Source organism: Pan troglodytes, chromosome 22, assembly GCF_028858775.2.
Source record: "Pan troglodytes isolate AG18354 chromosome 22, NHGRI_mPanTro3-v2.0_pri, whole genome shotgun sequence".
In the NCBI taxonomy this organism is placed as follows: Eukaryota; Metazoa; Chordata; class Mammalia; order Primates; family Hominidae; genus Pan; species Pan troglodytes.
In genome coordinates this window covers 16,166,674-16,181,849 of record NC_072420.2, presented here as the reverse complement: position 1 = coordinate 16,181,849, position 15,176 = coordinate 16,166,674, and positions in this window count along the sequence as shown.

Genomic DNA, 15,176 nt, shown 5'->3' with positions numbered 1-15,176 from the left:
TCTACCAAAGCTGGAAAAGAGATTAAGAATTAAGCCTGAAAGTTTGTCTTTAATGTGCCCTATTATGCACCAGGAATTACAGATAATATGTCCCTTCAGATTCTGATGACCTACTTTGCAGAGCTTATAGATGCTGCTGCACACAATTAAGGACAGCAGTTCAGCAAGGGTTGTGAATTCCCTTGCTTGCGTTGATTTGACCCTCACACCCCTGCTGTTGTGGTGATGTGTTGTGTATGAGGTATAAAGAGAGAGATGGTAAAGAGATGGTGAGGGAAAGAGGGCAAGATAAATTAGTTTGTACTTATATGATCCCTATAAATAATACAACATCGAAAGGGGAAAAAGAAGAAAGAGTTTTAAAATTTGTCTGCTATGTCTGAACCACACATTCATTAGTTTCATCTTTTAATATTTTAGCAATTTTTCTCTTTAACTGCATTTAAAGTTTCCAGTGGAGCTCTTTAGGCCTTTGATTTTATTTTTTCCTTAACTAGAACTTGCAAACTGGCAGCTATTGGCCAACTGACGCTTGTAGACCTGTTTTGTTTGGCTGCTCATTGCTTTAAAAAAATGTTTTTAATTGGAACACTTTTAGGTGGACTTATCTGGTTCCCAGTAGATTCCAGCACTTTCTATTCTCTTAATCTGGCTGCTTTACACGTTTACTTTTTCCATTCTTTTTGGCCCTGAATGTGATAGACTCTGGTCTGATTTATACCTGGTTGATATGGGCAACTTGGGACATCCAACTCTAGAAGTCTCCATATATGGATGCCAGACTGTTTGTTCTGTTGTTCCCCTGGAGGAAGAATATGACTCATCAGTGCAACTACCTTGTTTCTCACTCCCCAATCAGTACTTCTGATTTATATATTTATGTACTGGAAGAAAACTTTACAAATTTAAAATTCAAATCACAATTAGATGTACTTCCACCTTGTCTTTATTTTTTTCCAGAAAGGATTGAAGATGGCTATTAGATGAAGTTATAAAATTGATGATGAATTACTTTCATTTAAAACCATCAAATGATATATAAATCTGGATCATCTTCAAAAAATCCTGGCCATATTGGTACCAGGTGCATGGCAGAAGTCAGGCACAGGGGACTGCTGTTTTGTGGAATTTGTTAGACATCCAGTTTTGAAGGAGGGAACAGATGTTCCATTTTCAAAGCATTTGACACAATTGACAGACGTAAGATTTCACTGTGGGTGGGGGAAGGGCTCTGCGGATCCATTGAGCAGTGATTAGCACACGTTTCCAACGTGAGTGTCACTGGGCGGAGGAGCCCACAAGGGCCGATTCTCAATACCAAGTGCAGAATGGAGGTAGAAAGGTGGGTGGAGAAGGTGGAAGAGGTGTTGAGGCCTGTCTGGTAACTACCAACCAACACAGAGTCAGCGGTGACTCCTGCATACCAGGAAAGAATGGAGGTGCATTTACAAGAGCCAGAGAATCCTGAGGAAACACAACTGTCTTTCTCTGGAGTTCAATTATTTTTTCTGCTTCCTCTCCACATCTATTTAATTCCCTTCTCAGCTCAAAGTTTAGGAATTGTTGGGGTATACATTTTAATGCAAGCCTGGTCCAAGCCAACCTCATCTCTCACCTGACTTTTGCAAAGATCTACCAGCTGCAAATGTAATCACATCACAGCTGTTCTTACAACCACCCCCTGGATTGCCCTTGTTCTTATAGTAAAGCAAAACGCGTTTAATCAGCCCTTCAAGATCCTGCATGATCTATCTATCCCAGGGCTTCTCAACCTCAGCTCTATTGGCATTTTTAGTGTGATAATTCTTTGTTGTGGGGGCTGTCCTCTCCATTGCAGGATGCTTAGCAGCATTCCTGGTCTTGACCCACTAGATGCTAGTAGAACCCTCCACTCCCAGTTGTGACAACCAAAAATCTCAACCAAGCATTGCCAAATGTCTGCCCTGGTTGAGAATAATTGATCTAACTGGACGCTGCCCTGCCTCCAGCCGAATTCTGCACCACTCCCCCAATATGCCCCAATCACTTCCACTGCTCTCTTGTTCTTCAACCACACTGGCTTCCTTCCATCTATTCACATGGATTCTTCTACCATTTTTACATCTACTTGTCTTCTACTCCACATCCCCAACCCCGCACTATCTCATTCCTACTCATCTTTCAAGGTGAATTTTTTTCCTAATTCTTGTAGTCTTCCTCCCCCTAAACCATGCATGCTTCCATAACACCTGTTTTTCTACAGAACTTATCATCATTTATCATCATTGAAATTTCTTTTGTAATTAGTTCTCTCTGTTATCCCTTCTGCACAGAAAGCTTTTTCAGGATAGGAGTCTTATTTGTGTAGCTTGTGGCAGTTTCTAGCTCCTAGCCTAGTGCCTGATGCACAATATTTCCACATAAATAACTACAGACAGAAAAACGAGATGACGTACTAAAGCCAGGATACTCAGAGAGAGATGTGACCACGGGTAAGCACTGAAGCAACCCACATGGGGATTCTCCGTTGGATGTTGATATAGTGCATAGTAATGGCTACACCTGCAGTAATAACAAATAATTTATGCCAGGTCCTGCACTGTATACTTATTAGGTCAATGAATCCTTAAAACCATGTGATGAGGTAATAGCATGAGGGTCCTGATATGGTTTGGCTGTGTCCCCACCCAAATCTTATCTTGAATTATAGCTCCCATAATTCCCATGTGTTGTGGGAGGGACCCAGTGGGAGATAATTGAATCATGGGAGTGGTTTCCCCCATACTATTCTTGTGGTAGTGAAGAAGTCTCACAAGTTCTGAGGGTTTTATAAGGGAAAACCCCTTTCACTTGGCTCTCATTCTATCTTGTCTGCCACCTTGTGACATGTCTTTCACCTTCTGCCATGATTGTGAGACCTCCCCAGACATGAGGAACTGTGAATCTATTAAACCATATCCCCATTTTACAAAGAGGTTAAGGAAATTGTCTAGGGTCATACAGCTGGCAAGTAGCAGAACCAGAATTCATACTCCAGAAGTTGGACCCAAAGGTCTTTGTTCTAAATTCCTATACTTTTATTGCCTACCAAGAGTCAGGGAGCAGGGAGTTAAATTCTTAGCACTTCTTCACACCATATTTTAGGAGATTGTTTTAAGAATGTCTGAGGTCGGCAGAGTCTTGTTAAGGTCTATATTCTCATGAATAGGGATAAAGAAAGCATTCAGAAGTAGAATACCCATTGCTAACTAATTCTTCTTAGTATTGTTTGGAAGGTGAGTTAGACATGGGGACAGTAGGGCACAAACAAGGGGACAAGGAAGTGAAACTGTCTCCTCCACATGTCATACCCATTTAAAGTTCATTTTAATGAACAAACTTCTCTTAACATCCAGAAATTTTAGTATAAATGATCTTGGGCCTATAATAAGAAAGCTTTCCTTCCATTGTGTGTGTTTGTGTGTATGTGTGTGTGTGTGACTTGGTTCCAGAAAAGTAGTTGGGAGAAGAACACTGGACATGAAGTGGAAAGATGCCAAAAGTAATTGCTACCCACTTTGCAATTACTCTCTGAGCCCAGAGGCTGAGAAAAATCATCCTGAGGGCTACCTTTGGCACTGTATGCTTGCAACAGCGTTTTCATGAATAATTCACTTTGCCAAAGTAGAAGTAAGCATGGTTTGTAGTTCACTTTCCTTCCATTAATTTAATCTATGACTTTCATTTTGTCCATCTGTAAAAACAAAAGAGATACGAATATTTAGCTGTGAGCCAGGGAAGTGATTTATTAGACAACATTTATAAATCATTATTTATGGCACACTAATAGTTTAGCAAATGTATTTTTTAAAAATAAGATATTTACTGAATACAAATTCAGGAGAATAATAAGCATTCTGTCCATAGTAGACTGAATTTTATCTCTTCTCCTACAGATAAAATTTCATCTACTCAATTTTGATCCATGTACTCAGTGCCAGAGAAGGCTCAAAGTATAAAGTCCATCTGCCTAATGGAGGTTTTGTCTATCAATCAAATTTGTCATGACTTGGATTAAGTTGTTGAAACGATCAGCTTTTTGTAAAATAAGGAAGGTGGAAATGACAGAACAAATTATGGTAAACTATAGGGATTTAGGGCAAATGACCCTTTACCAGTAGAAATCCAAGATCTTGTTACTTAGACTCCCTTCAGGACTGGTAGAAAGAAAATATTCTCATAAAGGTAGTGTCTTCATCCTTTTGGCTTCCTCCTGAGGCACCCACCCTGTTCATCATGGTACTGTCCCAGTGTGCTGGCTACCAGTGACCTCACAACTAATTAAAAACTTGAGTAGCAGCAATGTTCAAGGGCTGGAAGTCCTTTTTGAAAGCAGGACTTCTGGCTCCAAGTTTTGGACTTGGTGATACTAAGCTAATTCCGCAGCATGGACACAGGCTATTTTTGGGCAAAGCCAACTCCTGTGTCTCCCTCCCTACAGTGGGAACAGGAGCTGACCTTGTCTGACCCCTGGTAGCCTGGGCATGGTGACTTCTCTTAGGAAGTTATCAAAAAACAACGTGGAGTGTTGCCTGCAAAGGGCATGGCATTGGATAGCCAAAATACATCTAGAACCTCTCAAGAAAAGTATCTTCATATCCTGTTAGGACGAAAAATCTTTACTTCTTTTTTTCTTTTTTCTCCCTTTCTCAAAAGTGAAAGAGGTTGGTGAGATAAGCGAGGTGGCAAAGTTGCTCCTAAGCTGATGCATAATGTGAAAAAACATCCTGATCCTTTTAAAAATCAGTTTAATTACTGGTGTAGTTCTCTGGGAAAGGCCCGGGTGTCCCTGTTAAATAATCTTTCTGAGATGGAGAGCATCTTAAAAGAAGAGAATTACATACCTAACTGTGTATGGATACCTCTCTAACTAGGTCAGTATTCAGTATGTGAATATAAATTATTTTGTACCCAATGAGTAAAAAGAAAATTAAATTTAATTTTGAATCATTTTATATAAACACGTGATATTTCCATGAATGGAAAGTATGTGCTATTTTTCCATGAAGGACAGACTATTAGAGGAAAGCAATGATGAAAGGGAGCAGTAAGCTCTCACCCAATTATTTCCTTTTCTTTCTTTTGTTGGGGAGGAAAAGCCGTCCTGCAATTCGGCTCCAGGCCACGGCCCCACTTTTGACCCTGGCCTTATTTCAGGGGCACATAGACAGCCAGCCTTTCCATTTGTGTCTGCAGAAGAAATTAAGTGGGATACAAGGCTGTCCTTCCCAAGTACATTCTGGAATTCCTAAATCCCCTCTCCTAGCGTCTCCTCTCTCTCCCCTTACCTCTGTGGCAGCTGGCTCCACTATCCAGGTCTCAGCACTTCTAGATTAACAGTTTTCTTTACCTGGAGCCCCAAAGAAAACCTAAAGTAAGAAGTTAGGGGCTGCAAAGATGACAAGAAAATCCTGAGGGTAGGATGGTCATGCAAGTTTCTTACTTTATTTTTTATGTTTCTTGAGGAAGGAAAACAAAATTGTGGGTGGTGGTTGTTATTATTGTTTGAGACAGAGTCCCTCTCTATCACCCAGGGGAGAGTGCAGTGGTATGATCTCAGCTCGCTACAACTTCCGCCTCCTAGGTTCAAGCAATTCTCCTGCCTCAGCCTCCCGAGTAGCTGGGACTACAGCCATAAGATACCACGCCCTGTTAATATTCATATGTTTAGTAGAGATGGAGTTCACCATGTTGCCCAGGCCGGTCTCGAACTCCTGACCTCGGGTGATCCGCCCACCTCTGCCTCCCAAAGTGCTGGGATTACAGGCGTGAGCCACTGTGCCCAGCCACTCAAATGGTTTTGAAGAATAGCAAAAAATAATTGTAAAGAACTTTTCAACTATAATCTAATTTGTAAACGCTACCAGGGCACTAAAAGAATATCAGGATTGGAGTGATTATTTCCTAATTGTTTAGAGCCTAATGGGTTTGAATTATCAGTGAAAACATGCTCAGCAATGTTATTGCACATGTTGTCCTTATATGTTAATTGCCTGTATTTTGAAATTATTATATCACTATGTCATTTCAACAAATATTGCTGAGCCCTTCCTTTATGTCCAAAACAATGTAAAGCACCGAATGAAATCCAAGATAAAATAAAACATGATTTCTACTTTTGATGAGCTCAAACTCTGCTACCAAAGAGAAGATATGACATGATATATGCCTCTTATAAATTCTATAAGAAACATAGTTCTAGTAGTACTACAGGAATTAAAAAAAAAAGAAAGATTACTTTTCATTAGCATAATTATGGAAAGCTCTTCAGAGAAGATAGCATTTAATACTGAAGCATAAAATAATATTTTGACCACTAATTATTTTGTGTGTATGTCTTATCTTCTCAACTACACTATAATCTTCTTGTGGTTGGAGACTGATATAATACTTGTGTTTCTATTCCCTATCTTTTATTCTCTTAGCAAGGATTAGCTGCCTGGGAGGCCCTTCATACATAATTGTTTTTTCAATACTTGCTAAAGACAAGTATCTTACTTAGTAAGACAAAAATCAGAACAAATGCTGAAAACCCCAGCTGCATGCTTTAGCTGACCAGATTCCAACAAGGAAATTCTCTATAGTTTCCATCAGGTGGAAGATACTCCAATGTCTTTCTTCTGTGTCGAAGAACTGGGAAAACTGGATTCCAATTCTCACTGTTCATTACAGAAGAGTGGGGTGGCTCAGCCTTCAATGATCTCACCTAAAAACGAGCGTGATAGCAATTTGAAGATTTACTAAGTATCACTTTATGTCACAAAAGAGTTGTAAAGTTATTGGGAAAGACATTATACAAATGCAAGATGCCGTTATTACCAGCACGACTTTTGTGTGATGTTAAGTTCATTCATGACAAGACTGCAGAGATTTTCTTAGAAGCATGTCATCACTTTAATTTTTTATTTCACTTTTATGTTTCATCTGGCTCATCTTTTTGAAGTCATTTTCCTTGTTTAAATAGTTTCTATTGTACCTTTTCTCTCAAACTGGTTTTATTTTGATGGATTTAGCTTCCCTGGAGGAAGCCACATATGGAAAAACCTATGAACCATTGAGCTGCTAATAATAATTATCCTCTGCCCTTTTAGAGCCTCTTTTATCTGAGGATATCAAAGTACTTCTCAAACCGGTATCTGTAATTATCTCCATTATACAAAAGAATAACTGCAAGTGAGGCTGAGTGACTTACAGGAGGTTGACAAAGGCAAGAAGAAGAACCCCAAATTCCCTTCCCCCTCCTTCTTCCCTGTCTCCTGAACTTCTGGACTTTTAGGAAGAGTGAGATCTGGCTTAGACTCTGAGGTAAGGGAGAAAGGGAGAGAAAGTCTTCATAAGATGTAGCTCTAGTGGAGGCTTACCCTCTGTTACCGTCTTACCTCTGTTTACCCAGCTTACCCTCCGTTCATGCATCTGAGGATGCATGAACACAAATGGCAAAACAATGGTAAGTAACAAACGAGTGGAGGGAGAGGCCACTTTGGGGTGGTTTGGCTAAGAAAGGCTTTGTCAAATTGAATTTCCGTCAACCTGCCCCAGTGAGTGGGAAGTTCACCACGCTACCTTGCCTTTGCAGTTTTCTTTCTTATCTAGAAAAATAGAGCTTATATGTGGTTAAAAAAAAAAAAAAAGTCCACTTTTTCCTCAGCAAGTCCATTTGGGGGACAGCAGGATGAATTTATGGGTTCTCCTTAAGGGTGTAACTGAAGCCCAGTGTTTGCTGAGATTCAAAGGGCTTTCATTATTTATCATTCATTCCTTGAAACATTACCAATGTTTTCTTTATAACTTTAAGGTCTTTGTTTCTGGGTTCTATTTGCAGATAACATGTTTCGAAGTGGCAAATTTCCCCTAAGAATTGGAAAAATGGATAATACGGACTGGGGTTGGAGAGCCCGGGATTCTGATTAAACATGGAATCTGAGAACTGGCAGAAAGCCTGGAACTGATGGAAGAGAGGGCTCTAGGGCCTCCATACTAAATGGTGAACTAGGAACTATAAAAGAGATAATGTGGTGAACAGCTTCAGCCATCAAGTTATTCTAAAAATGAAGTAGGGCATTTTATATGTGGAGAGAAGGGCACTGATTATTATCTGACTATTGCTAATATGTCCCATAGAACTTACTTGGAATAATTTTTTACTATTAATTTGAACAACAGCAGTGAGACTCTTTATATGTATAATAAAGCTAATTTTACATTTAATAGAGATGATTTTATTTTTTAATGTTAGTAAAGTCAGAATCTTATTAAATTGTAAAAGTGAATAAAACTTTTATAACTTTAGGATTTTCTTTGTGGGTTCTATTTGCTGTTTAAAATGCTGTTGCTTCAATCCCTTTAGATTAGGTTCAATTTTATGGTGCTCACTCGTTTTCTTTTAGACGTATCTCAATTGTTTGAAAAAATGTAGCATTTTTATGGCAAGCTGTTTAATACATCCATTTTCACATTAGCTCTCATGGTTTTAACCAAATGCTAGTGGTTTGTTATTTTTCTTATCAACAAGGAATTGAGGATGCTTGATTTAAGATATATAATAGCTATCATTTTATGAAGCGTTTACTGTATGCCTGGTCCTGGGTTATGCTCCACGTGCTATCATTTAATCCTTAAAACAGCCCTGAGGCACTAGTATTATTTCTATTTTATATTATAGATGAGAAAACAGAGCCTTCGAAATTTAAGTTATTTGACTGATGTCCCACAGCTAGTAAATGGCACAGCTATCATTAAAACCCAAGTCTTACTGCCTCCAAAGCCACTCTCTTATAGACTGCAACTTTAAGCTGTTTCATAATTGATTCTTAAGTTTCTAGTTCTATGACCTTCACTGTGCCTAGCTAAGCCATCACAGACCATGTGCTATTACTATCCCTCAAACATCTCAAACATCAGCCAGCCTGTGGGCATATATATTTAAGCAAGTTGGAAACAGCCAAGTTGGGTACCCCTTAACAGGCATGTTCCTCATGCCTTATTTGAGGTTGATAAATCACCAATATCTTTATCAACTTAAATGATTGCAATGTCCTCTCGAAAAGAGATGACCTTACTAAGTGTCATTTCTTGGTAAATAAAGCTCTGCTGCTGTTGACTTTTGATTCATCATCACACTGATATTTAGTGTCAGTGAGGAGTATGCTGGACGGGGCAGCAGTCTTGAGCTCTTACAAAAGGAAACAGGTGGCTGGTCACTTTGGACATATTCCCTCTGGCAGAGGTAGGGAAACTGCAACTTGTACTTAGCATTTTAATTGAGGTTGGCGGTCGGCAGAACTATTACACTTTTCTCTTTAAAACTCTTTTCAAATGAGTAGAAACCAAAATAGAAAATATTATAACTTTTTCCTGTGTCATGTACATTTAACTTCTTCTGATGAGGCTTCCCTTTTTTTACTCAAAAATAGCATTCCCATGCTCTTGAGCTAATAGTCATCAAAACTAATGCACACAGGTGTTTAGCAGATCAGGGAGAGTAGATGTTTTTGTTAACTTTTTAAACAACTTCCCCCCACAATCACAAAGCTCTCCAAATAGAATCTGCTGACTTCAATGGCAGGGTCAGTGTTACAGTGACTCATTGCCAGATAGAACAAACAAGCTCAACAAAGCCTGCTTCAAGATGTAAATGCTGTTTCCTTGTTGCTGGGAAAAGCTCTGTTTTTCACAAAATAGAGCTAAAAAGTCTGTATTTGGATCCTGCTGAGTCTCAGATATCCCTGGGTCTCAAGAAATCCCTACACCCTCTAACAACTGTTTCCCCACCATTCCTCTCCCAACTCCTAGAGTGCACCAGATGCATTCAGTTCCTCAGTGAAAACGCTCCTGAACCTGATCCAGTCCTGCTCTAACCCACTCCACTTCCCAGAAGCCAGCCTTGCCAAGGTCTCCAGTAACATACTCACTGCCAAAACGCAATGGCACTTCTCCATCTTGATGCTCCTTGACCTATGTACAGAATTTGACACGGCTGATAACCAATTATACAACTCTCTCTTCTTGGCTTCTGAGCCTCTTTCCTCATTTAGTCTCTGCCTCTCATCTCATGTGCTTTAGAGGCCCTTCCACCCCTCATTCCATTGGGCTTCCGCTTTCCATGGGGCTACCCCCATTGCCTTGCCACTTAGCTGTTTACTGCATGGCTGCCTCACTGACTGCAGAGGCCATGCTTCACTCATGTTAGAACCCCATTGCCTAGACAGTGTTTGCAAAATAGCATGGACTCAAAAAAAAAGTTGAATGAATGCACATATCCCATAGGTCAATTTCTCTATTCACCTCAGACCTGCACTTGCATCTGGCTGTGAGACAAGTTGCATGACCAACTCCTATTACACAGAAATTTTTCCTGTCTTTAACTTTTACCACCTCCAAATTCTACGTGTCGGCAAAGAACACATAAATAATGAAGCTCCCAAATAAAACTCCTCATGACGCTTGGTTGTTTTTCAATTTCTATTTACAGTTCCCAATTAAATCTGTTTTTTTCACTCATGATATTTTTTGAATCTGACTTGCCTTCCTTTCAACACTTCGATGGATTTTTGCAATATTTGTGCAGAATAATTTTTTAAAGTACTCTGTGTTCAACTGGTATTTTGTATGGTAACTATTTGTTCTGATGTATAGCAAAGAGTAGCCAATTAATATTTGTTGAGTGATAGCTGTACAAAAGAATTTGTGTATTATTGCTTAATTTGATCATTAAGGTGGTCCAACAAGTGAATTTGTTGTTTCATTGTCTGTTTATTTTTTGTCATTTTCATGACCAAATCATACTAACTTGGAGGATATAATTGGAAGTAAGGCAATGTATTATTGCAATGTATTATTTCAATGTAACATTACAATTTGACTTGTTAAACTGTGAATTTTGTCTTATGATGGTTTATGTGTAATCCTCATTCCCTGTTTGGATATGAATCTCCCTAGAATCCCAAGTTACAGCATTTATTTCCTGTAAGTGTTCAGTTCTTCTGCCAAAGTTATCTTTTTCACCTGTCATTTTGTGTATGCCACATTTTTTTGAGGCCATATAATTTTTTTAATTTGTCCTATAATTCATATGTTAGATTCTCTCACTCAATTGCAAAGTATTCCATTATGATATTTTTAATGCCATACTATAACCATTTTCTCCCTTCTTCTTGAATACCCTCTGAATGAATCACAGTCATGTCTGCTGATGTACAACAATTCCATTTATGCTTACTCCCCTCTTCCTATGGCTATTTCACTTTACATCTTCTCCCATTGGATGGATAGATAGATAGATAGATAGATGATAGATAGATAGATAGATAGATAGATAGATAGATAGATAGATGATAGATAGATTCACTTGTCATATATATTTAAGAATTTTTCAATATATTATGTTAGCATTGAGAACTTACTTCATAATAAGAGTTAAGGTATTTTCTTTCTATCCCCTCATTATAAGTATATATCTTCCACATTTGTAATGGACCAAAAGTACTTATATTTGAACATTATTTTATTTGTGGTTTACAACATTTTCATGCATTTGTCTGTATCATTGTCATTAGCCCCTTATTTTAAGCTCCTAAAAAGAAGAATTAATAATTTGTTAAACATATCCTAAACATTGTCTAGCACTGTACTATGGGGATATAGGCAATTAAAACATTATTTCTGAGTCTACTAACAAATTGTCTAAAACTATGTATATATCTAAAACTATGTAAGTATCTGAAACTATAAAAATCCATTCTTCCATGTTTCACTGGCATATTTATTCAACCTTGCTAGAGGGAGTAACATATAAAAATGGACCCCTTTCATTATTCAATGGATCTTGTTAGATCAATAGTATTTCCCACTTAGTAAAATGTGATGTCTCATGATTTTTCATAGCAATCTGTATAATTGGAAGAGATTCACTTGATTAACATAGAAGAGTGTAAGTCATGTGAGACATCATAATGAGATACCCGAGAAATCTCTGTTGATATTTCTAACCCATCTGAGTTTCCAAAATACATAATTTTAGGAAACGAAAGAGAACACTTTTAAAAAAAATCCTCCTGATGCTTATTGTTTCTTCTAGTTGATTATTTCAGTTATAAACCACATACATTCCAAATTTCTTTCTGCTTGCTACAGCCACACTCTTTCGCCCAACATTTTAAATCTTTGATAAAATATAAATGAGCAACAGCTTCCTGCAAACCACAAATTCTCCTTCTTGTTTTGCTTTGTCTAAATGTTCTTTGTGAATGCCCAAAGGACTTTCTCTTCCTGCTTGGCACAGTCCTAAATTAGTTTCAATCACATTATTCTTACTTTCAGTGTATGTACCTGCGTTATGATTCCGAGGGTAATCGTGCCCTTTAACCATAGTGTGCTTATCATCAATGCTTCAAGGGACTACAGTCTGGCCTTGATCTTGCTCAGTTCACCAAGGTTGTTTGGGGGTAGATCTATTCACTGGCACAGTATTGGTTTCATGCCTATGACAACTCAGAAATCTATTTCTCAACAAAGCCAGTGATTTCTAACAGTGTTTTGTTTTGTTTTAATCATATTTGCAAGTTGGTGCTGATACAAAGGTGTGCATCCTTTTTTTTTTTTTTTTTTTTTTGAGACGGAGTCTCGCTCTGTTGCCCAGGCTGGAGTGCAGTGGTGCAATCTCGGCTAACTTCAACCTCCGCCTCCTGAGTTCAAGTGATTCTCCTGCCTCAGCCTCCTGAGTAGCTGGGATTACAGGTGCGCACCACCATGCCCAGCTAATTTTTGTATTTTTGGTAGAGACAGGATTTCACCATGTTGCTCAGGCTGGTCTCGAACTCCTGACCCCATGATCCACCCACTTCGGCCTCCCAAGCATTCATTTTTTTTTTTAGACAGGGTCTTGCTCTTTCACCCAGGCTGGAGTGCAGTGGTGCAATCATGGCTCGCTCCAGGCTTTACTTCCCAGGCTCAAGTAATCCTCCCATCTTAGCCTCCCGAGTAACTGGGGCTATAGGCACATGCCACCATGCTGGCTAATTTTCATATTTTTTGTAGAAATGGGGTTAAACTCCTGGGCTCAATGGATTTGCCCACCTTGGCCTCCCAAAGTGCTGGAATTATAGGCATGAGCCACTGTGCCTAGCCATTTTTTGTTAAACTATTCCGTTTAAAGCAAGCAATTCTTTCTACCAGCTCATCTATTGTGACCTAAAAATTCAACCCATGAGCATCAACTAAAAATATTTTTCTGCCTTTATTTTTAAGGTTGTGTGTCTTATTTTCAATGTCTCATTAAAATATTACAGTGTTTTGTTGAAATAAATGAGTAAATTTTCACCATGCTTATGGCTTGTTCCTGCTTTCATCTTCTAGCTAGGAGAAGATACCCTAATGCTAGGTTGATTGATCTGCAAAAAGTCTGATTATAAACCTTTGTTTTGTACAACATCCCCACTGTCTACAGGGAGTAGTGCAGAGACACTCAACTGTTCCTGAGCTATTATAGTATTACTATACTTCTTTTGTGAACAAACAGATCTCCTTTAAATAATTATTTGTGATCCACAAGTTTGCCTTTATAGCTGGAGCCCCAACTACTTTCTATGCAGTTTGTTAGTTTTTGTTTTTTGTTTGTATATTATTATTATTATTATTTTAGAGACAGGATCTCAGTCTGTTGCCCAGGCTGGAGCACAATAGTGCAATCATGGCTCATTGTAGCCTCAACCTCCCAGGATTAAGCGATCTTCCCGCCTCAGCCTCCCAAATACCTAGGACCACAGGTGCGTAACACCAAACCTGGCTAATTTTTAAATTTCTGTGTAGAGACAGGGTCTCTCTATGTTGTCCAGGATGGTCTCAAAGTCTGGGCCTCAAGTGGTCCTCCTGCCTCAGCCTCCCAAAGTGCTGGGATTACAGGTGTGAGCCACTGTGCCCAGCCTATTTTCCGTGTTTATTTCAGGGCACTAGCCTAGTACCTATCCTCTCAGCTGAAAGTCATTGCCACAAACACAGCTGCCTTAACACCAAAGATAGCTAATATTCTCCCATGTTCTTTGAAGTTTCTGGTTCACAGCGTCTTGCCTTAAGTCTATGTAAATCTGAAACAACTAATTACAAAGTAAAAATAAAAAAAGTATCAAAGCCTTAATTTCGCATCATGTCTGGGAAAAATATGTTTTCATGAATTCTACTTTTTATAGGCTAAATTCACCCAAGACAGTTTTCATGTGAAGACAGCACCACAGAAGTAGAGAGGTTTTAATTCAGAACGTGTAAGTGACTAAGTGCAATCACCTAAAACAGTGGAGGCAAGGGTTTTCTTGACACCCATCACAGGTCTCACTGCCTTATCTAAAAGCTTACATCTCAAAACACTTCAGTTCTATATCAAGTTTTGCTACTTTCTAATGAGCTGGATGACAGAAGCCAAGTCAGCTAACCTCTTTTGTCTCAGTTCTCTTTCAGTAAAATTGGGGGATTAGACCAGAGCAGCAACCGTCAGTTCCATCTGGCATGACTCAGGGCAGAGTATGGCATTCCAATTCTGGCACAAAGTGCATCGCCAGACCCCTAGTTTATATCTTTTATCATGAGCTGCAACAGCCAGAGAAAGTATGTGGCACAAACGTGTCAACCTTCAGGTGTGTTACAAGATATAAAGAGTTTGAGAAGCTCTGAAGAAGATGACCTCCAAGATAGCATATAATTCTTCCACAGAAAGAATAAAACATTTGAATAAAAAATTGAATGGTTTTTTCAAGAGACTGAGATTCTAGAAACTAAATCTGGGGTTATGTCACATATCTTGGTCTGTAAGCCTGTTTACACTGCTATAGCAAAATACAATACACTGGACAGCTTACAAACAACAGAAATTCATTGATCACAATTCAGGAGACTGGGGAGTCCAAGCTCAAGACACCAGCAGATTCCGTGTCTGGAGAAACAACCATCTTTTTGCTGTAACCACACATGGCAACCATCTTTTTGCTGTAACCACACATGGCAAAGGTGGTGAGGAGTCTTTTATTTTTTAGACAGAGTTCACAGCGTCTTGTTGTGAACTCGCTCTTGTTGCCCAGGCTGGAGTGCAGTGTCACGATCTCGGCTTACCGCAATCTTCACCTCCCAGTTTCAAACGATTCTCCTGCCTCAGCCTCCCAAGTAGCTGAGAT